Source organism: Bufo gargarizans, chromosome 4 (genome assembly GCF_014858855.1).
Source record: "Bufo gargarizans isolate SCDJY-AF-19 chromosome 4, ASM1485885v1, whole genome shotgun sequence".
Taxonomy (NCBI): Eukaryota; Metazoa; Chordata; class Amphibia; order Anura; family Bufonidae; genus Bufo; species Bufo gargarizans.
In genome coordinates this window covers 153,148,522-153,172,130 of record NC_058083.1, presented here as the reverse complement: position 1 = coordinate 153,172,130, position 23,609 = coordinate 153,148,522, and the positions used below count along the sequence as shown (strand labels likewise).

At 43.8% G+C, this 23,609-nt stretch overlaps 1 long non-coding RNA gene across 1 annotated transcript; it reads right to left on the bottom strand.

Annotated features, from left to right (window-relative positions):
* Positions 1-356: 356 nt before the first annotated feature.
* Positions 357-22,283, bottom strand: LOC122934070. The gene is made up of 3 exons (XR_006388631.1): positions 22,007-22,283; positions 6,207-6,315; positions 357-560 (listed from the first exon to the last, which is right to left on the bottom strand). It is a non-coding gene; the product is annotated as an uncharacterized LOC122934070 (long non-coding RNA).
* Between the last annotated feature and the right edge of the window lie 1,326 nt (positions 22,284-23,609).

The following is a 23,609-nucleotide window of genomic DNA, read 5'->3' as shown; positions in this document are numbered from 1 at the left end:
AAAACTCTTTGACCAGTGTCTGTTTATTTCTGAAAACCAGTGGTAATTCGAGATTACAGTCTCAACCCACAGGATCTTCTTACATATATGACATTTCATTTTGGCTGGATCAACTTGATATCTGCTTTTAATGAACATTTATGTTACTTTTAATAAAGTTCAAGTGGAAAACATAGATAAGTCTCTCATGCATACCATCCGTGTGACCATATGAATTTAATCACAAATAAATATGAATTGGATAGAATTTTTATGTACCAGAGTTTTAATTAATTATATGTATGGAAATATAAAGGGAATGAGGTCTTTTATATGCCACACAAAGGTTTATTGTTCTTGTGTCTGACTTGTTTGGTTTCATGTTTTCTGCTCTAATCAACCTTCAAAGTGGTTGAAAATGACTGGATGGTTTCCAAGTAATTCATCCCTCGTTCACAAGGCTGTGTGGTGGTATTCCGTGCCATCAAACAGGTCTCTATTGCCTTAAAACTTCTGTGTCACTGGAGTAAAAAGAGATTGAGATTTTCAGGCTGACCAGGCTTTTATCTTGTCATGAGATCCTACCGAGAAAAAGGAACATCAGGAACACAACTAATATAATGTTTGCTGTTACAGATCAAAGATGCTGGAAAACAAATACAGTTTACCTTGAGGTGTTAAATTATCCTTACCTCTTTGATGTTTGATATCAAACAACACACATCCTGCATGATACCTCAAACATATTAAATGCAGGGCCTTGCATACAAATTTGGCTGTTCATCTGCTTTTCATTCAGAGGTGCCTGCTCCAGACACAATCGATTTGGAGCTAGCTAGACCTTAACTCTACAAGGAGGTATGGACTTTCCTGGTCATATCCCCTGGCCACAGTCCACAAAACACTCACTTTTTGGTGGCAGTGAATAAGTAGCCTAGTCAGAAACAGTGATAAAGGGTCCTCGCCAGGGGAGTATTCAGGATGAGACAGACCAAAGAATAAGACAGGAACAGAGCCAAGGGTTGTAGCCAGGAGTAGAACAATCTCAAGAGTAAGGCAGGAGCAATATTCAGGAACAAAGATCAGGATCAGCAGTATGGAAGTGAGAGCCATGAAAGGGAATGAAGGCATAAGTTGTATTTTGAGGTAGACAGCCTTAGCCAGATTCAGCAGCTGAGGATAGAATTGGAAGAGGAACCGTCTGGTTGCCTAGTAGCCAGACACAACCATCATTCGGAGTCATTGCTGCTCACCAGAATTTGTTGCAGAAACCTGGCAAGGTACCATTACTATGTAGGACTACATGTCCTAGTGGCCATTGATGCAGAGATCATTAACACATCTGACTGGCCAAAGTGATTCTAGTAAGAGTGCATATACAGTTACCTGGCCATTTTTAAGATGTCTTGCAGTTAGATGGAGGACTTCAGGAACTAGGTTACAACCAGATTAAAGATGTAAGCAACGCATGGAGCATGGGTCAGCCCTCACAGCGGTGATAGAATGTTCTTCCCGTTATCAGCGACCATGGTTCCAATCTTTCCTTGGCGAGGAGACAGACAGCTTTTGATTTCTTGGTTGATGACGTGGATCAGTTCCTCCCCGGTGTGCCTCTGTTCGTCCAGGGTGGCCAGGTGCAGAACAGCATGACACCACCATTCTCTGCATAGGTGGTATGCTGGAGGACCACTCAAAACTGTGCCTACAGTGGAGACTGAGAACATTGTGGAGGATTGGGAGGCAGAGGAGGACATTGGTGCCAGAATCACAGCATGAGATAGCATTGCCATCACCTTGCTGGTGGGCAGGAACCACAATTACCCAGTGGGCCGTAAAGGACATATATTGTCCTTGACCATAGTTACAGCTCCACACGTTGGCACTGCTGTGAACTGTACCAGATACCGACAGGCTCAAGTACTGGCATACAGTACCTTCTGCTCAACACACGTGTGCAGGGCTGATACAGATTTTTTAGAGACGTAATGACGGCACAAGCCATCATTTCTCTGAAATGGGCAGAGTCAACCACATGGAAAGGGAGGGACTGTAGTACCAGCAACTTCATCAGGAGCATGTTCACCTTGTGCACCATTGGATGAATGCACGCATGCTATTGTCTTTTTGCAATCGCCTTGGTGATCCATTGCTGGCTAAATGCGTGATCAGGAAGAGGAGCATCAGGACCAGTAGATGACGGGAAGGAAATACAGCTTCCTTCTGCTGAGATGTTGGAGCCTTGACTGCTGGAGAAGGGGTGTTGGCCACTTGGAGAGGCAGTGATTGCGTCCATGTGTTGACATAGGGCCGTGGTGCCAATATTGGCACCCTGGCTGCGCTTCACCTTCTGTCCACAGATCCTACATATGGCCATACTGTTGTTCTCTGGGGACTTGATGAATAATTCCCACATTGGCGAGTATGGCAGTTTACTCCCACCACTGCGTACTTACTGTCTGCCACTGCCGCTATGAAGCCATGCATCGCTAGTTGTTTGTAAACAGGTAGGCTCCTGAGGAGCAGATGGTCCACCCTGGGCATGTTTTGCTCCAGATCTCACATTGCTGCCACCCTGCTGGCTAATGGCCACGCTTGAGTATAGGGGATGCATGGAAGAAATCATGGAGGCGATTGTGGGAAGCAGTTATATTCTGAAATGCTGTACATAAATTGTCTCCACTCACATTAGTTTCTGTCCACAATAGGCTTAGAATCTAACTCTAGGGGCAGTTTCATAGGAAGCCAATTAACCTACTAGTATGTTCATCCAGTGTGACTGGAAACACTCACAAACGCCTTGATAAAAGATACAAGCACAATGCAGATGTTGGTCTTGGTTGAAATCAAACCCAGGCACCAGCTCTGCAGTATCAATACAGTATTGCTTACTGAACGCTATCAGACAGGAAAATGGAAGGATAATGTCCTTCTTTTTGTATCACTGGGAAGATTAAGAAAATGTTGCACTGAACACATGAGAGTCAGACGATGGGCAAATGTCTCATTTCCATGGCTGGTGGTGAGACATCTGACTGTTTTGGCTTCAATACTAAAACAAGTGCAACGGTAATTTACAAATGAGTAAATGTGATGTGTCAGCATGAGAGTGAAGAATACTACTGCAAATAACACTACACCACGTGTAATTCAATAAGACTTGGCAGTTGGAGAGACTCGCATGCTATATTAATATATTATAATAGTATGGCCAATGTCTATTTAGTGATTACTCTCCGAAAACATTACAGTCTGTTTATATGATGTTGTGACAGACACAGACACAACTCTTTAGTGACAAAACAAATTTAAATCTTAAGGACCAGTAACATTCCTTCAGCAGCCATAGTGTTCCAGCAGCCATAACTTTTTATTTTTCTTCAAGTTACCTATATGAGAAATATCGAATTTTCCTGATTTGTAGTTTTTGTTAGGAACCTTTTTGAGGTTCATATACTGTATAAAATAACTTTTATTATTTCATTTTTATAGGAAAGATTAAAAAACAGCAACTTTATAATTATTTTAATGGATTTATTTTTACGGCTGTTATGATGGCGGTCCATGCCTGCTGCTGCCCTGTTCCTCGGAGTAGGCACAGGCTCCATGTTTCTTACTCCACTCACCTGGTTGCTTCATCGATGGCACGAATCCATGCTCTCTTCTGTCACCTGCAGCAGGCCTGGCAGCCAGCGTTCCATATGCCCATAGTTTTCCCACTCCTCTGCTCACAGTCTGTAACTTTCACACTTTCCTGCATGCTCTCCCTGGCTCTTAAAGGAACAGTACATGCACATCCTTAGTCTTCCCCATCCTATCACAATTCTATTTAACTTCTAGTTAACCAGTGAAGGTGCGTTAGGGTACCGTACTTTCACACTTGCGTTAAACTTTTCCGGTATTGAGTTCCGTCTCCGGAAAAAAACTAATCAATTTTATCCTAATGCATTCTGAATGGAGAGCAATCCGTTCAGGATGCATCAGGATGTCTTCAGTTCAGTTACTGTACGGTTTTTGGACGGAGAAAATACTGCAGCATGCTGCAGTATTTTCTCCATCCAAAATTCCGGAACACTTGCCGGAATGCCGGATCCAGCATTTTTTTCCATTGAAGTACATTAATGTTGGATTCGGCCCCAAGTGTTCCGTAAAAACGGATCCGGTTTTGCGGTCTGCGCATGACCTTTTAAAAATGTGAAAAAAGATACATACCAGATCCGTTTTTTCCGGATGACAACCGGAGAGACGGGTCCGGTATTGCAATGCATTTGTGGGACAGATCCGCATGCGGATCCGTCTACAAATGGTATCCGTTTGCATACAGGTTGCATCCAGTGACGGAACTGCCTGCCGGTATCCAACAACACAAGTGTGAAAGTACCCTTACTCTGATAACCAACTTTGACTTCCTGCTGCCTGCCCTGGCCATTAACCTGCTTCTCATATTGACCCATTGCCGACTGCCCTGACCTCTGACCTACTTCTCAGATATGTTGAAGAACACCTGCCCTGACCTCAGTCTGTCTCATGACTACTAATTGTGCCTGAGCGTTTGGTGCTTCCAACTGGTGGGTCAGCTGCAAACTACAACAGACCAGATCCCTGTACAGGGGCCTAAAGTTTAAAAACAGGGGACTGCCAGGATCCTGCCCTTAGAGTTAGCCCAAAGCCAAACCAGTTAGTTGGTACAGTGGGATCACACCCACTCATCGTCACAATGCCGTTAAATGTGTGCTATAAATAACATGATAACTTCTATATAGACACTAAGATTATGATATTGCCAAATTTATATTTTTCCTCCTATAGGGCAGGCTGTCAGCTACCCCACTGCCACCCTCCTCCTTCAGGCTGGCTGAGATCACATCCTGCCAAAGACAGAGGGCTGCTTTAAATCTGCATTTCTCAGGCTGAGTAGCAGCTAGATATGGGTTTGGTCTTGTTGGAAGCTGACAATCTATACTTTAAAACAAGACACAGCATTATCTCCACTACATTGGGAAATATAGCTCTTGAAAATTGAGTCAGGAGTGAAATCAGCTGAAACCTGCTTTCACTCAGCTGCTATCACTCCTGACCCCTGATGTAGAGGACATAATGCTGTGATCTTCTTTTACAGATTATACTATCAGCTTTCAAATAAGACCTGGCCCATATCTCTAGCTACTACAAATCCTGATATTTGAAAGGTTACAGCAGCCGTCCCTCTCAACCTGTTGCCAGAGCTCCACTTGGGCCGAACTGTTAAGTCCTTTTCTCAAAGATTGAGCAGAGCACAAGCAAAACTGTTAAGGGTTTAATAGACTGTGTTAATATCTTTGCTTGTCACATCTACACTACAAGCCTTTCTTTACGCTGGGTTCAGACCTAAGCGTACTGAACGTACGCTCTGTATGCGCGATTGTACGGGCGTTTGCAATCGCGCATACAGAGACAAGCAAACGCCCATTGTCGCGCGTTCCCGCTGAAGTCTATGTACGGGAACGCGCGACAAGATGCCCCAAAGAAGCTCCTGTACTTCTTGGGGCGTCGGGCATTTTACAGCGCGATCGTACGCGCTGTAAATCGCTCAGGTGAGAACCATTCCCATACGGAATCATTGGATCTTGCCCGTTGAGCGTTTTACAGCGTGTAGGAACGCGCTGTAAAACGCTTAGGTCTGAACCCAGCCTTAGGGGTTCTATTAAGGGTTTTGTCTCTTTCAGTGGCAGAGATAACACTGCCTACAGTGCTGTTCTTACCATATTAATGTTAAAAACCATAATAGAACCATGAAGAACCCATTATATGTTAAAGGGGTTGCCTCACTTCAGCAAATGGTGTCCCCCGGAAATGAAATGTGTATAATGTGATGAATCAAGTCAGCAATGGAGGTAATATGTGTAACATTTTCTATTTATTGAAAATTTTGTATTAGGCATAATACTTTCTTATGTCAATACGTTTACAATTTAGAGGTAATATGGGCAATGACAATACATTAGTAAGTGCCTTGTTTTAACTTTGTCTACATGATACATGCCATTTGCTGAAATTAGACAACCCCTTTATTGGAGTTCCACAGGGCCATTTGGACTTAAAAAATATATTATATGTATATTGTATATATGATTTTCACGGTTCATTGAAAACATTTGAAAAGTATTATTATATATCTGAATAGATCAATGCAAATGTTGCTTATACAGTATATAGTAGGGAAGTAAAATGGCTGTTGACCAGTAGCTTACCTTCGAAGGAGGCAGACCATGAAACTATGGGGCATGGGGGACAGGGGCCTGGTGCTGAGCTTCTTATTCTTTTTCCGACAAGAGACACTGTATTTTCCCGCAGCCACTACTAAAGGGAGTACAATACAAAGAGATTATTTCAGCTTTCATTTCAGTACATGGTATAAATTCCTATGCACTAAGCTTCCACTAGTTTTTGTCTGCAGACAGCCAGCTTTTTAAAAGCATCTTTATTAGAGTCCATTCACACATCCGTAGAATGGGTCCAGATTTTCAATGGGTCCAGAAGAAATGTGGACAGCAAACACTGCATCCACATTTCTGGAGCACGGCCCCCATCTTCCGGTCTGCGGCTCCTGAAAAAATAGAACATGTCTGTCCGCAATTGCGGTCAAGAATAGTCAGTTCTACGGGGGTGCCGGCCAGGTGTATTGCGGATCCGCAATTTGCGGATCTGCAATACACTACGGACGTGTGAATGGACCCTTAGTGTATTTATGTCAGTTAGGCCTCATGCACACAACAGTATTTTTTCATGGTCCGCAAAACGGGGTTCCGTTGTTCCGTGATCCATGTCCGTTTTTTCTTCTGTGTGTCTTCCTTGATTTTTGGAGGATCACCAGACCAGAAAAGTGAAAAAAAAAATGCATTTTCTGAGTTTTCAACAGACCCATTGAAAGTCATGGTGTCCGCAGAAAATCACGGAAAACGGAACAACGGGCACGGATGCAGACAACGGTCGTGTGCATGAGGCCTTATCGGAATGACCACCCTATAAATGAAGCACCTATTCCACTTTTTCTGACATAGAAGCCAAATAAAGTGGGTGAGGTGGAAGGTGACTTTTTGGAGTACAGATTTTGCAATTAACTTGAATATAAATGTAAAAAGTTGCAGAAAATACAGCAATGAACAGAATTGATTCTGACTGATGTACAGATTTCGTCAGACTTTATCAATTTGTTAGATTTATTTTCCAGCAGGCGACTAACACCAAAGTACACACAGTGGAGGTACAGAACGTAGTCTCTGCCATCATGATTGTAGATGACAAGAAACCGCACTGGTTGGAAATATCAGCATTTAGACATTCTGTTCTCTGGAACAGATTGTTTTATAGTAACTGTGGGCTTCAAACAGTGTGTGCCTGTGTACATTCCCCATTGCAATCACTGGATGTCTTGTATCAGGCATTGTGTCCGTTTCTGACCTTTATTTGTGCAGTATAAACAGTGATCGAGCATGATCTAATTATAGGTAGAATATTCATACTCACGCCAAACAATGCTCATACAGTTTACTTGTACATCCCATTAATTAATTGATTTAGTTTGGGGACTCCTATCTAGTTATAGATGTTATTTAGTGATGGGTATACACCCCAAAAAAGGTCAGTGTTTCAAAAACTTCTCATGTAGCCTTGAGCATCAATTACAGCTTGATGACATCTCATGCTGTTCACAAGTTGACTTATTGTCTGCTAAGGAATGGCATCCCACTCTTCTTGAAGGGTGGCTGTCAGGTCATTGAGGTTATGAGGTACAGAGTTATGAGCCTCTACATGGCGACTCAGCTGATCCCATAGGTTTTTAATGACATTCAGGTCTGGAGAAAGTACAGGCCACTCCATTTGAGGTACCCCAGCAGCAGTGCCTCGGTGAGCTGGTGCATTGTCATGCATTAAGATGAAATATAGTCCTGTCTTGTTCATGCAGAGGCACAATGACTGGATTAATGATGTTATTCAAGTAGTATGGGATTATCACTGTACCATTCAAAAAGTGTAAAGCAGTTCTGGATTGACTAAAACCACCAAAGGCTGCTGACAACAGTTAGCACTCTCCTTGATGTTTCCAACTTTGTTGGCGGCCATCATTTCTGCTCAGCGTGAATCGATTTTCATCAGCACTACAACAATGCAACAGCACTGAGGCCCACTGGTCCCTTGTCCCCTTGTCCAGCATAGATGCTCCCTGGCCCATGCAAGATGATGAAGCCTGTGGTCAGGTACCCATGCAGGTCGCCTAGCATGCAGACCATGTTGATGTAAACAGTTTTGAATGGTCTGACGTGACACAAGGGTGCCTCTCACCTCCCTTAAATGTGCCTGGAGTTGTGTTGCATTCATCATCCGGTTCTGCAGGGCATTGTTCACAATGAAGCGGTCATCAGTGTGGGATGTGGCCGAAGGACGTCCACTTCTATGCCTTTCTGTGACTCTTTACTATGCCTGGAGAATCCAAATTGCCTAAATAACAGCTTCCTATTCTAACCTCAAAACCATCTCGCTCCTTATTCAGTTTGGTTATTTGCCTTTCTCATTAAAGAGACACAACTGCGTATGGACTTTTATTTTTCAGGCAATGCTCCATGCACCCCGCTGTGTACTGAAACATTGCTGTCTACAGATGAAAGTCTCTGGTTTGGCTATTTAGTAATTTTTTCCCCCATTGCTTAACAAATAAGTCACCATACACCACTGTGTCTCATCTGTGAGAAGCAGTATCCCACCACCCCACCCGAGCTGCCACTTTTCATTTGAGGAAAATTGGGACAGTTATTGGGAAATATTGTTTCCCATAATTGCCCTGATCACTAGATAAACACGCAAATGCGTATATATATATATATATATATATAGGTGTGTAGGTGTATTCCTGTTTCATCAGGGAGGCTTGAGGAAACTCCTGTGCCTACTTACCCACACCACGTCCTGTTTCTCGCTTGAACTTTAAATACAATATAAAGAGAGGAATTTAAATGGTGAGTGTCACACTCTTTACATTTATATTGGAATTAGATACTGGACTTACACAGTTGCTGAGCACCACTATGTAACTATCTAGACTTTTTGTATGTTCCACACTTTATCTGCGGCAGTGACTCTTTCTTGTAGAAAAATATTTACATACATTCATTGTATCATTAATAGCATACTATAAAGTTCATCTCTAATAGGGAATAGAGTGACCCCTAGGGAGAGAGCCCACTACCAGTGATGGTCAGTTCGCAGTGTTCGTCATCAAACACATGCAGGCTGCCATCTTTAGTAAGGTAGACTCACCCGTCCGGCGATGCACAGGTAAGCCTGTGCCGGGAGCCGGTCTGAAATCAAATGCGGTCACCGAGAGCAGGCAGTTCCGAGGGGGCCTTCATCAGGCTATTCTCGGAACTGCCTGCTCCTGGTGACTGCGTTTGATTTCAGAACGGCTCCCGGCACAGGTGACGGCTTACCTGTGCATCGCTGGACAGGTGAGTCTACCTTACTAAAGATGGCAGCCTGCATGTGTTCGCTGGCGAACACTGCGAACTGACCATTACTGCTCATTATTGACTTGGGTGACTGTGGGGATGGTATAGTAGTTGACACAGAATAGCTGAGTGTGTCTCCAGATGAGGTACCTACTGTCCAAAACTATTATACAGTATGCAGGTTCGGACTGGCCCACAGTGGTACAGGGGAATCCCCCGGTGGGCCCCTGAGCAAGGTGGGCACCTAGTCTCCCACCCCCTGCACTAGTGGCACATAATACAGTAGATTTACTGCACTACATACATATAATCAATGTACGGCACCTCAACCAGCCTATGTTCATATAAAAAACGTGTTAGATTATTTATTATACTTGAATGTATCCGTATGGTGGTCCCCCAAAATAAATTTTACTGGTGGGCCCTAGGTACCCCAGTCCGACACTGACAGTATGTGTACACATGAAAATCAGTGGGAAGAAATAGATGAGAGGAATGAAAAATAGGAGCTGTTCTCATGTATAGTCAAGTGTTGGAAATTAGTAGTACCTGATTGGAGGTCAGATTTTTATAACTTTTAAAGGGAATGTTTAATGTATATAATTTTGGTACAATTAGTTCTATGTAAAAAAAAAATATAGAAAGAATGGGGCAGATTTACTATTTCAAATCAGAATTCTGGCGCAAAAGCGACGTGGGATTTTGGCACAAAATTCTAGTGCAAAATACGTCTTCTCTGATGGAGATGTTCTCTTTCCTCATCTTCTCCATTTGGATCAGACTGCCTTAACAACTTCTTCAGCTGTATCTTGTCTCTGCAGACTTTGGCACAGGTTCCTCACTTTTCTATCATCATTTCCCTCCAGAGCCCCAACATTGTCATCCTACCCCCCCATACTGTGCCCGCTGTGCTCCCCAATGCCTACAAACACAATACTGCAAAAATAACAGTGCTATACAGATACGCTCCCCATAGTAATAGTGCTTCCAGACCGCAACTGGCCTCAATAGTAATAGTCCCCCCTACAGTACCGACAATAGCAAGAATGCTTCCCATCAGTACTTCCATTAGAAGCAATGCCCTCAATATTGTGCCCAATAATAATGTCCCCACAGTACCCCCAGTAGTAATTATACCGCCAGCAGTAATACGGACCTTCTATAAGGCACCCTTTTAGAGCCCCCAGTAGTAATAAGGGCAATCTATAAGGCACCCCTATAGTAATAAAACCCTCTATAGTGGATGGCAGCCATAGGCTTCTGTGACCCGCCGTAAAGTGCTGCCCACTGCCTTAAGGTGAGATGCCCATCTCACCTCTTGGTCGCAGACCGCAGATAATTCCTCAGAGGCCAGAATCCACTAAGGGAGATGCATACAAAACCATTTGTGTACACAGTGTGCAACCCTGTCTCTCCATTAGTAGTTAGTAAATGACCTCCATTGTGTCTGCTCTAGCAGCCAGTGTGAAAAGTAAAATATATTAAGATTTTCTTTATATATGGATAGTAGCCAAATAAAATTAATAAATGCCCACACCAAAAATGTATCCCTATAAAAATATATGAGCCAAAAATAAGTTACTGGTATGTACTGATTGCAGTTTATAGAATAGCGAATAGTAATCCTAACACACTGGAGATTATCAGCCACTGGGAAATGTTTAACACACCTTATATACTGCAAAAGTGGGACAGTTACCGGGAAGCATTTCCAGCATTCACTTTGCAGAAATCTACTGAGGAATGAAAGAATCAAGAATGGATGATTAAAAGTGGAAATCTAGTTTTTGTTGAGCATCAAGATGTATACAACCATCTGACATTTATGATATATTTATTTTATTGCCTATTTAAATGAATGTCAATGGATATCTTGAACCCATCAGGAGAACATTTTGAAAGAGACTGACTGATAAGGGACTGATTAAAATCACAGCAGAGCCCACAAGAACATCATGGAAATTGTAAATGAAGGAACAAAGAGAACTATTTACAACAGCTTATCAAGTTAAATATAGAAGGTGCTGAGTTACAGGAGGCATTGACCTATCAGTGGGAGTCAATGAACCAAAACTTGTCCTTCACTGAAAGGCATGAAAGTCGTTTTATTGGTTTCTGTAGGAAACTAGTGGGAAATGCACCAACAGGGGCTGCCATCTCCACATTTAGGCTGGTTTCACACGAGCGTGACGGATTAGGTCCGGATGCGTTCAGGGTGCGTTCAGTGAAACTCGCAGTATTTTGCCAGCAAGTTCAGTCAGTTTTGTCTGCGATTGCCTTTAGTTGTTCAGTTTTTTTCCGCGCGGGTGCAATGCGTTTTGATGCGTTTTTCACGCGCGTGTTAAAAAACTGAAGGTTTACAAACAACATCTCTTAGCAACCATCAGTGAAAAACGCATCGCACCCGCACTTGCTTGCGGATGCAATGCGTTTTTCACACAGCCCCATTCACTTCTATGGAGCCAGGGCTGCGTGAAAAACGCTGAATATTGAACATGCTGCAATTTTCACGCAACGCAGAACTGATGCGTCAAAAACGCCCCATGTACACAGCCCCATTGAAATGAATGGGTCAGGATTCAGTGCGGGTGCTATGCGTTCATGTCACGCATTGCACCCGCACGGAAAACTCGCTTGTGTGAAAGGGGCCTAAGGCAAACATCATCTCAATGTGGCTATCATGATAAAAGGAAAAGGCCAGATTAGAGGTGTATGACAAGGTTCTCCTGAGACAGACAAAATAATAGCCAAGGTACACCATGAAATTTGTATAGAAGAAAACATAATTCACTGTATCAGGGGTTTAGCTAGGTCGCAGAATGATGCTGGAAGAAAACCCACTCCAAGGAGGACTTCTCTTATACAAACAAGCTGTTCTCAAATTCATGTCTGCACTTGCCTCTTCTAAACAGAACTACTTCACTACTCTCATATCATCTTTCTCCTGTAACCCCAAACAACTGTTGAATACCTTTAACTCTCTACTCCATGCTCCCCATCCCACACCCCTCATCTCAGCTAAATACTTTAAACACCCCGCCAAACCCCTACACAGCCAGCCAATGCTCTTCCCACATAACCCAGTTTACCACTATCACAAAAGAAAAGCTTTCCAACTTAGTCTCCAAGTCACACCTCACCACCTGTGCCCTTGACCCAATCCCATCCCACCTCATCCCTAACGTGGGTTAAGGCAGGGATAACTATAGTCGTGAGGACTATAGTTATCCCTGCCCTAACCCACCTCTTCAACCTATCGCTAACCACTGGCACCTTCCCTTCCTCTTTTAAACACGCAACCATCACACCCATACTCACCATAAGCCTTCCCTGGACCAATCCTCTTTATCCAGCTTTCGTCCCATTTCACTGCTCCCATTTGCATCCAAACTCCTAGAACATCCATCTTGAACTGTCCTCTTACCTTTCATCAAACTCGCTTTTTGATCAGCTGCAATCCGGCTTCAGTCCCAATCACTGCACTGAAACTGCCCTAACCAAAGCCTCTGTGCTTCTCCTTCTTGACCTTTCCTCTGCCTTTGACACTGTTGACAACTCTCTCCTCCTACAAATCCTTCAGCATTAAAGACCCAGCCCTCTCCTGGATCTCCTCGTACCTCACCAACAGAACCTTTAGCGTTTCCTGTTCATACACTACCTCCTCGTCACGTCCTCTCTCAGTTGGTGTCCCTCAAGGCTCTGTCCTGGGTCCCCTACTTTTCTCCATTTATACATCTGGCCTGGGACAGTTCATAGAGTCCCATGGCTTCCAATACCACCTCTATGCTGACGACACTGAAATCTACCTCTCTGGCCCAGATGTCACTTCCCTGCTATCCAAAATCTATGTGTGTCTGTCAGCAATATCTTAATTCTTTTCCTACCGCTTCCTAAAACTCAACATAGAGAAAAACTAATTCATAGTCTTTCCCCCATGTCACTCAGCCCCCCTACCTGACCTGTCCATTACAGTTAATAGCACAACGCTTTCTCTAGTTTCACAGGCCCGCTGCCTGAGGATAACATTGGATTCTGCCCTGTCCTTTAAGCCACACATCTAAACTCCCACCTCCACCGGCTAATTCAACTTAAGAACATCTCTCGTACTCACACCTTCCTTACCCCTGAGTCAACTAAAATTCTAGTGCATGCTCTCGTCATCTCCCGCCTGGACCACTGCAACATCCTCCTGCATGGCCTCCCATCCACCACCCTTGGTCCCCTTCAATTTATTCTCAATGCCGCTGCCCGAATAATCCCCCTCTCCCCTAATTTCTCCTCTGCCAATCCCTTTACTGGCTCCCCATTGCACATCAAATTCAATTACAACTACATATAAGGCCATCCTCAACCAGTCCCCGCCTTACATCTCTGACCTGCTTTCTCGATACTCCTCCTCTGTTCTCCTCTCATCTTTTCTTCACACAATCGACTACAAGATTTCTCACATGCCTCTCCCTTTGGCCTCCGTAAGGGCTCCGTGCCTGTGCCGCGGACCGCATTGCACCGACCTCAGGGCAGCCGCATGCAGATCGCAGACCCATTCACTTAAATGGGGTCCGCGATTCGTCCGTTCCATAAAAAGATAGAACAAGTTCTATATTTTTGTGGAACGGAAGCACAGAACGGAAGACCACAGAAGCACTCCGTTCCGCACCGCATCTCTGGATTTGTGGACTCATTTAAGTGAATTGGTCCGCATCCGTGATGCAGAATGCAGACGGCTGATGACCCATGTATTGCGGAACCACCGTATGCGGTCAGCAGCAGGGACACAGAGCCCTTACATTCGTGTGAATAAGCCCTCAGTCTGTGACTCACTACCCATAGACATCAGGCGCTCCCCAAACATCATTCAAGAGTAACCCGAAAACCCACCTTTTCAGGAAAGCCTATAACTTGCAATAGCATGCTGCCACCACACAGCCACATGAGCAGCCTATACCCTCGCCTACTGTGTTCTCCCCTTCCCTTATAGATTGTAAGCTCTTGCGGGCAGGGTCCTCTACCCCTCTGTACCTGTCTGTTAATAGTTTCAGGTTAATTGTATTTTTATATTTGTGTAACCTGTTTGGATCTACAGCGCCATGGAGTTAATGGCCCTTTAAAATAAATAATAATGATAAAATGGGCTTGTCATTATGACTGAATAGAATTCTGTTGGTTCCCTTCTCTTTTTTTCTCTTTCTTCTTCTCTTTTCTCTTCCAGTTTTTACTTTTTATCCAGCTGGTTAGTGTTGCTTTGCTTAACTTTTCTTTGCTTTATTAGATGTTCTTTTATGATTGGTAAAAAAAAAAAAAAAAATGACAAAAAATGTGTATGCATTTCTTGAGTACATTCATTTCATGGTTTCCTTTCATGTTGTTAGGTGACTTTTTTTCAAATTGAGATGATGTCAGCCACCCTTCATTGTGTGAAGCCCCAGCAGGTTTATTGCCCTTTATACTGAGCCTGATCTAAGGCCAGTTGACTGCTGGTTGAAGCTTTTTATCAACTACAGTTTGATTTCCTCTTCTGGAAAATAAAAGGATTTTTAATAACCAGTAAAAATTCATATGTCGTAAATATATGGCACATGCTTCTGGGCTTTACAATGTAATTGTAACTGCATAGTGTAGCTATACTCCTACAATCAATATGAAGCAGGTTGCTGCCCAGGGGTCCCACAAACCCAATCTTGTTGCTCCTTCTGACTTCTTTTATACATCTTAGGCTACTTTCACACTCGCGTTTGGTGCGGATCCGTCTTGTATCTGCACAGACGGATCCGCACCGATAATGCAAATGCTTGTATCCGTTCATAACGGATCCGTTTGCATTATTCCTTAAAAAAAAGTCTAAGTCAAGTCAGTCTAAGTCAAGTCTAAGGCAGTCAAAAGTCGTACTGCCCATATTTTGTTACTCACATGTGATAGTTCCCTGCAGCAGACATAGCTAGATCTCCATGAGGTGTGGTGATGCCAGAAGATCCTTATACTATGGGGGGTTTAAATAGTAACACACTCGCCTACTACCGCCCACCATTCAGGGCGATTCCGACTGGTGAGACGCATAGCCTAGATTATGGAGCGCATGTTGTTTCTGCCGGAAGGATGCACTCCTCATGGGGGAACGCAAACCTCTGCACTGGATATTGTCAATGATCGATGCGCATGCGCGTTCCGCGCTTCTATGCATAAGGTGCCAGGCAATACTCATGCGCCCGTTACCCGACAAGGAGTGCGGTCACGCGAGAAAAGCACTCCGAAAAAATCCTCACTCCGCTAACAGAGGGACAAGGGGGAAAGGAGAAGAATAAAGAGAGGGTGAAGAAAAGAACCCACTCAAAGTTCCCTCATGTAAAGGTGTAGGCAGAGAATTCTCTACTGTGTACTAATAAACCCCTTTATTTTAAATGTATTAAAGAAGGATAGACATATCTCACTTGGTGCACAGATAAGGCTACACTTAGCTCTGCAACAGCAGTTAATTCAAGATAAATATGATAAATAGTTGCCCTTACTTACAGCACATTTATCATAAAACGGAGAACAGCCGGTCCATACATTTAAATAAAACAAGTGAAATCGAGTCTTTCATTCAGGCCTAGTGGGGACTGGGACCTAAATTTATATATCCATTCGGATTCTTTTTGTGAGCTTTTCCTGTCCCAGTCACTCCTTCTAGGAGACTGAGGAACTACCTCCAAAAATGAAAATTTCAGTACTCCAAGGTTCCCTCTATGATGTTCATTAGCATGTTCTGCTAAAGGGGTAACCTTCTTTTTATATATCGTTGATATGCTCACAAATTCTTCTCCTTGCCTCCCTGAAAGTCTTCCCTATATAATCTTTGGGGCAGGGACACTGACATAAAGAAATAACACTCTTTGTTTTGCAGTTCGCAAAATCCCAGGCCATGAACGTCCTGTTAGTTGCTGAGCATGTGATTATTTTAGATCCAGATAAGTCACACGCTTGACATGTGCCGCAGTGGTAACTGCTAAGGGGTTTTCGGTCCAGCCAAGTGCCCGCCAAAACTGGCGTTGTATAATGGCTGTGCACAAGGCGGTTCCGTAGGCTCCTACCTTTTCTATAGGTAATACTGGGATATAGGGCATCAGACTGTTAAATCTGGGTCCATTAATAAAATAAACCAGTACTTATTTAGGACTGCCCTCACCTCAGCATTAGTGGTGTCATATGTAGAGAGGAGGTGGATCGCAGCCTGTCCTCTATCATTCGTATTTTTGGGAGTAAGGAGGGATGTCGTTTCTAGTGTCCGTGTCAGTTTCTCCGAACCCTAAGATGCTGTCCTCTAGGGATGCCTTTTTTCAAGGCCGAGGGGTGATGGCTGTCCCAATGGAGAAAGCTGTTGGTTGCTGTTGATTTTCTAAAGAGGGTAGTGGTAAGTCTTTCACCCTGTTTATCTATGTCTGCTGCAGGGGACTATGACATGTGAGTAACAAAATATGGGCAGTACGATTTTTGACTGCCCGCTGCCTTTATGTGACTTATCATATATATACCGTATTCTGTATGTAGGTGGATTTATCATGACCTCATCAGGGGGATCCACTCTTGATTTCTAAGGCTGTCCCTTGTATTGACTATCTTTGCCAATCTCTGGTTCACGTAATGTATTATTGTCTGTTATCAACTTCAGTATCTACGTATCTAACATAAGTGGGGAAAACGCGTTGGGGCAGTAGGGAAACCTAATTTCTTTTAGGGCTTTTTAGGGCCAGCCAGGTTAGGTGGAATACACATTGATCATTGTTCGCTTACCCTGTGAGTTGTTGAATAGTTAGTCTGTGTTTTCAGGTTTTTTATAAAAATAATTTAATAAATAGTAAGTTTTAAGGGGTCATTCTATATAAAACAAAAAATATTCTTCTGGTTTTGCACTTGCGCATGACCTTTAACCCCTTAAGGACATAGGACGTACTGTTACGCCCTATTTCCCGAGTCCTTAAGGACCCAGGACGTACCGGTACGTCCTAACTCTAAATCGGGATTCCGGCGCCCCAGGGGTTAATCTGAACAGGATGCCGGCTGAAATCATTCAGCCGGCATCCTGTCACAACGCCAGGGGGGGTCATGTGACCCCCCCTTGTCGGCGATCGCAGCAAACCGCAGGTCAACTCCTGCGGTTTGCTGCGCTTTTTGCAGTTTCTGATCCCCGCGGTCCCTGACCGCGGGGATCATTAACTTTAGAGTGCCTAAATTAGAGATTTTCACCCCCCCCCCCCTGCACCCCTGCACGATTTGATGGCGGCGGGTGGTGCAGGGGGGGTGTCGCAGGTGGTGGGGGCGTTGCGGGAGGCGGGCGGTGCGGGAGGCGGGATCGCGATCCCCCGCCCGCCTCCCCTTGAATAATCGTTGGTGTCTAGTGGGTTATACCAGGGTGCCAGCACATTGCTGGCACCCTGGTATAAACGGCTGAGATCGTTGATGCGTTGTCAGCCGTTTAACCCTTTCCATACAGCGGTCCGTACGGACCGCTGTATGGAAAAGGTTAACAGCGCAGGGAGCTCCCTCCCTCTCCGATCGGGGGGCTGCTGTGCCTTTGCAGCCCCCCCGATGGAGAGGGAGAGAGCCCCCAGACAGCCCCCCGAAGCCCCGTCCTCACCCTTCCCCGTCTGCGAAGTTGTGGCAGACGGGGAAGGTTCCCATGGCAACAGGACGCCTGCTCAGGCGTCCTGCTGTCCATGGTGCTGAACAGATCTATGCTAAAAGCATAGATCTGTTCAGTGTAAGTAAAATACAGTACAGAACCCTATAGGGTTCTGTACTGTATTTTACAGACATCAGACCCACTGGATCTTCAAGAACCAAGTGGGTCTGGGTAAAAAAAATGTAAAAAAAAAGTGAAAAAGTTAAGATAAAGAAAAAACATTTATCACTGAATAAAAAAAAAAAAATACACTACACATATTAGGTATCGCCGCGTCCGTAACGACCTGATCTATAAAACGGTCATGTTACTTTCCCCGCACGGTGAACGCCATAAAAATAAAAAAATAAAAACTATGAGAAAATTGAAATTTTGCCCACCTTACTTCCCCAAAAAGGTAATAAAAGTGATCAAAAAAGTCGCATGTACGCCAAAATAGGTCCAATCAAACCGTCATCTCATCCCGCAAAAAATGAGACCCTACTCAAGATAATCGCCCAAAAACTGAAAAAACTATGGCTCTTAGACTATGGAAACACTAAAACATGATTTTTTTTTGTTTCAAAAATAAAATCATTGTGTAAAACTTACATAAATAAAAATAAAGTATACATATTAGGTATCGCCGCGTCCGTATCGACCGGCTCTATAAAAATATCACATGACCTAACCCCTCAGATGACCACCGTAAAAAAAACAAAAAAAACGGTGTAAAAAAAGCAATTTTTTGCCATCTTACGTCACAAAAAGTGTAATAGCAAGCAATCAAAAAGTCATATGCACCCCAAAATAGTGCCAATCAAACCGTCATCTCATCCCGCAAAAAATTAGACCCTACTCAAGATAATCGCTCCAAAACTGAAAAAACTATGGCTCTTAGACTATGGAGACACTAAACAATTTTTTGGTTTTAAAAATGAAGTTATTGTATAAAACTTACATAAATAAAAAAAATTGTATACATATTAGGTATCGCCGCGTCCGTGACAACCTGCTCTATAAAATTACCACATGATCTAACCTGTCAGATGAATGTTGTAAATAACAAAAAAAACGTGCCAAAAAAGCTATTTCTTGTTACCTTGCTGCACAAAAAGTGTAATATAGAGCAACCAAAAATCATATGTACCCTAAACTAGTACCAACAATACTGCCACCCTATTCCGTACTTTCTAAAATGGGGTCACTTTTTTGGAGTTTCTACTCTAGGGGTGCATCAGGGGGGCTTCAAATGGGACATGGTGTCAAAAAAACAGTCCAGCAAAATCTGCCTTCCAAAAACCGTATGGCATTCCTTTCCTTCTGCGCCCTGCCGTGTGCCCGTACAGCAGTTTACGACCACATATGGGGTGTTTCTGTAAACTACAGAATCAGGGCCATAAATAATGAGTTTTGTTTGGCTGTTAACCCTTGCTTTGTAACTGGAAAAAAAATATTAAAATGGAAAATCTGCCAAAAAAGTGAAATTTTTTAAATTGTATCTCTATTTTCTATTAAATCTTGTGCAACACCTAAAGGGTTAACGAAGTTTGTAAAATCAGTTTTGAATACCTTGAGGGGTGTAGTTTCTTAGATGGGGTCACTTTAATGGAGTTTCTACTCTAGAGGTGCATCAGGGGGCTTCAAATGGGACATGGTGTCAAAAAAACTGTCCAGCAAAATCTGGCTTCCAAAAACCATACGGCGCACCTTTCACTCTACGCCCCTCTGTGTGGCCGTACAGTAGTTTACGGCCACATATGGGGTGTTTCTGTAAACAGCAGAGTCAGGGCAATAAAGATACAGTCTTGTTTGGCTGTTAACCCTTGCTTTGTTAGTGGAAAAAATGGGTAAAAATGGAAAATTAGGCAAAAAAATGAAATTCTCAGATTTCATCCCCATTTGCCAATAACTCTTGTGCAACACCTAAAGGTTTAACTAAGTTTGTAAAATCAGTTTTGAATACCTTGAGGGGTGTAGTTTATAGAATGGGGTCATTTTTGGGCGGTTTCTATTATGTAAGCCTTGCAAAGTGACTTCAGAGCTGTAGTGGTCCCTAAAAATTGGGTTTTTGTAAATTTCTGAAAAATTTCAAGATTTGCTTCTAAACTTCTAAGCCTTGTAACATCCCCAAAAAATAAAATATCATTCCCAAAATAATTCAAACATGAAGTAGACATATGGGGAATGTCAAGTTATCACAATTTTTGGTGGTATTACTATGAATTACAGAAGTAGAGAAACTGAAACTTTGAAATTTGCTAATTTTTCAAAATTTTTGGTAAATTAGGTATTTTATTATGCAAAAAAATTAATTTTTTTTACTTTATTTTACCAGTGTCATGAAGTACAATATGTGACGAAAAAACAATCTCAGAATGGCCTGGATAAGTCAAAGTGTTTTAAAGTTATCAGCACTTAAAGTGACACTGGTCAGATTTACAAAAAATGGCCTGGTCCTTAAGGTGAAAATGAGCCTGGTCCTTAAGGGGTTAAGTATCTATATACATCTGTTTTTGATAGAATAATGTCAAGTAAAGGTGTCAAGGAGAAGAAACTACACATGTAAACATTCATTAATACATTGCTATCTGGAACTTAAGGTATTTTTTTTATTTTTTAACAGATTTTCTTATGTAGGGGCTAATTTTTTGCGAGATGAGGTGACGGTTTTATTGGTACTATTTTGTGGTACATACGCCTTTTTGATCGCTTGGTGTTGCAGTTTTTGTGATGTAAGGTGACAAAAATGGCTTTTCTTTATTTTTTTATGGTGTTTATTGGACACGTGATATATTTATAAAGCCGGTCGTTACAGACGCTGTGACACCTAATATGTGTAGTTTATTTATTTTCTTCATTTTTGATATAGGTGAAGGCAATTTATTTTATTTTTAATTTACATTTTTAGTTATTTATTTATTTATTTTTACTTTTTTATTTTCACACTTTTTTTTTTATCAAGTCCTACTTGGATCTTGAAGATCCAGTGGGGCTGATGGCTGTACTATACTTTGCAATGCTCTTGCATTGCAAAGTATAATACTATCAGTTTTAGGCTACATGCACATGACCGAATGTGATTTGCGGTCCACAAATTGCAGATACGCAAACAAAAACAGGATGACATTCGTATGCCATCCGTTTTTTTTTTGCAGATCCATTTTAACAATGCCTAAAACAGACAAGAGTAGGAGATGTTCTAACACGGTGTGCTGTCTGCATTTTTTGCGGACCCATTGAAATTAATGGGTCCACATCCTATCCGCAAAAAAAATCGGAATGGACACGAAAACAAACAACGTTTGTGTGCATGTAGCCTTACACTGATAGATGGCAACACTGGACGCAGCCCGATGGTTGAGAGGGGGAGCCCCCTCCCTCTGTTAACCCCTTGGATGCCGCTGACAGCGGCAACTAAGGGGTTACAGCAGAGTGTCAGCATAGAGCTGTCACTCGCTGCTGATGGTGGCGACTCAGGAACAGAGCCGCCGCCATCATACACAGAAGGAGGACCATGATAAGGGGGCACAGACGAGGGCTGGGGAGGGGACACAGATGGGCAGGGGACATGGATGAGGGCAGTCGCAGAGGCCATGGATGGGGGCAGTCGCAGAGGCCATGGATGGGGGCAGTCGCAGAGGCCATGGATGGGGGCAGTCGCAGAGGCCATGGATGGGGGCAGGCCGTCCGGCACATACACAGTGCACGGCCAGCAAAGCTGGAGGCAGGGCGTATGTTTGGTGCAGTTAATCCAGTAGTGATCATGGTGGGCTCAGTGGCTTTTGGGAGGGTCTCCATTTCCTGGTGCTGCGTCTTTCAGATGCTATATACTGTATATGATATGCTGCACTGGCTAGTCGTATAAAAATACCTCAATATTGCATCATTTGCCCACATTTACTTCACTTACCAGAAGAAGCTGCAACTGTTTTCTCAGCAGTCCTTGTCTTCAAGGGCAGAGTTGTGGTGGCGCACAGAAGGGTGCACAGATCCGGGCAGGGGGCTCACATATTGGGGGCACAGATTAGGGGGACGGATCATATAGTACCTGATTTCAGGCTCTGATCTGCAGAGTGCAGATTATTATTAGAGCTGAATGTAGCAGCACTGCACATGTGTGACAGTCATTCAAACAGGAAAACACAGGGCCCCCATTCTCGTGATTGGCAGAGGATTCACTGGTTGGAGCTCTGGCGATCAGACACTTATTCCATAGCCTGTGTATAAAAATACATATTTTTATCCCTGTCCTTTAACCACCTCAGGACCGCCGTACGCAGGATTGCGTCCTGCCGGCGGTCCTGCTCTTCTGGGTGGACGCATATACGCGTCCTCCCGCGAGAGCCGAGATTTCCTGTGAACGCGCGCGCTCACAGGAACGGAAGGTAAGCGAGTGGATCTCCAGCCTGCCAGCGGCGATCGCTCGCTGGCAGGCTGGAGATCCGAATTTTTTAACCCCTAACAGGTATATTAGACGCTGTTTTCATAACAGCGTCTAATATACCTCCTACCTGGTCCTCTGGTGGTCCCTTTTGTTAGGATCGACCACCAGAGGACTCAGGTAGGTAAGTACAGTAGCACCAAACACCACACTACACTACACCCCCCCCCCCCCGTCACTTATTAACCCCTTATAAACCCCTGATCACCCATGATCACCCCATATAAACTCCCTGATCACCCCCCTGTCATTGATCACCGCCCTGTCATTGATCACCCCCCCTGTCAGGCTCCGTTCAGACGTCCGTATGATTTTTACGGATCCACGGATACATGGATCGGATCCGCAAAAAGCATACGGATGTCTGAATGGAGCCTTACAGGGGGGTGATCAATGACAGGCGGGTGATCACCCATATACACTCCCTGATCACCCCCTGTCATTGATCACCCCCCTGTCATTGATCACTCCCCTGTAAGGCTCCATTCAGACGTCCGCATGATTTTTACGGATCCATGGATACATGGATCGGATCCGCAAAACACATGCGGACGTCTGAATGGAGCCTTACAGGGGGTGATCAATGACAGGCGGGTGATCACCCATATACACTCCCTGATCACCCCCCTGTCATTGATAACCCCCCTGTAAGGCTCCATTCAGACGTCCGCATGCGTTTTGTGGATCCGATCCATGTATCCGTAAAAAATCATGCGGATGTCTGAATGGAGCCTTACAGGGGGGGTGATCAGTGACAGGGGGGTGATCACCCTGATTACCCTGATCACCCCCTGTCATTGATAACCCCCCTGTAAGGCTCCATTCAGACGTCCGCATGCGTTTTGTGGATCCGATCCATGTGTCCATGGATCCGTAAAAAATCATGCGGATGTCTGAATGGAGCCTTACAGGGGGGGTGATCAGTGACAGGGGGGTGATTACCCTGATCACCCCCTGTCATTGATAACCCCCCTGTAAGGCTTCCATTCAGACGTCCGCATGCGTTCTGTGGATCCGATCCATGTATCCATGGATCCGTAAAAAATCATGCGGATGTCTGAATGGAGCCTTA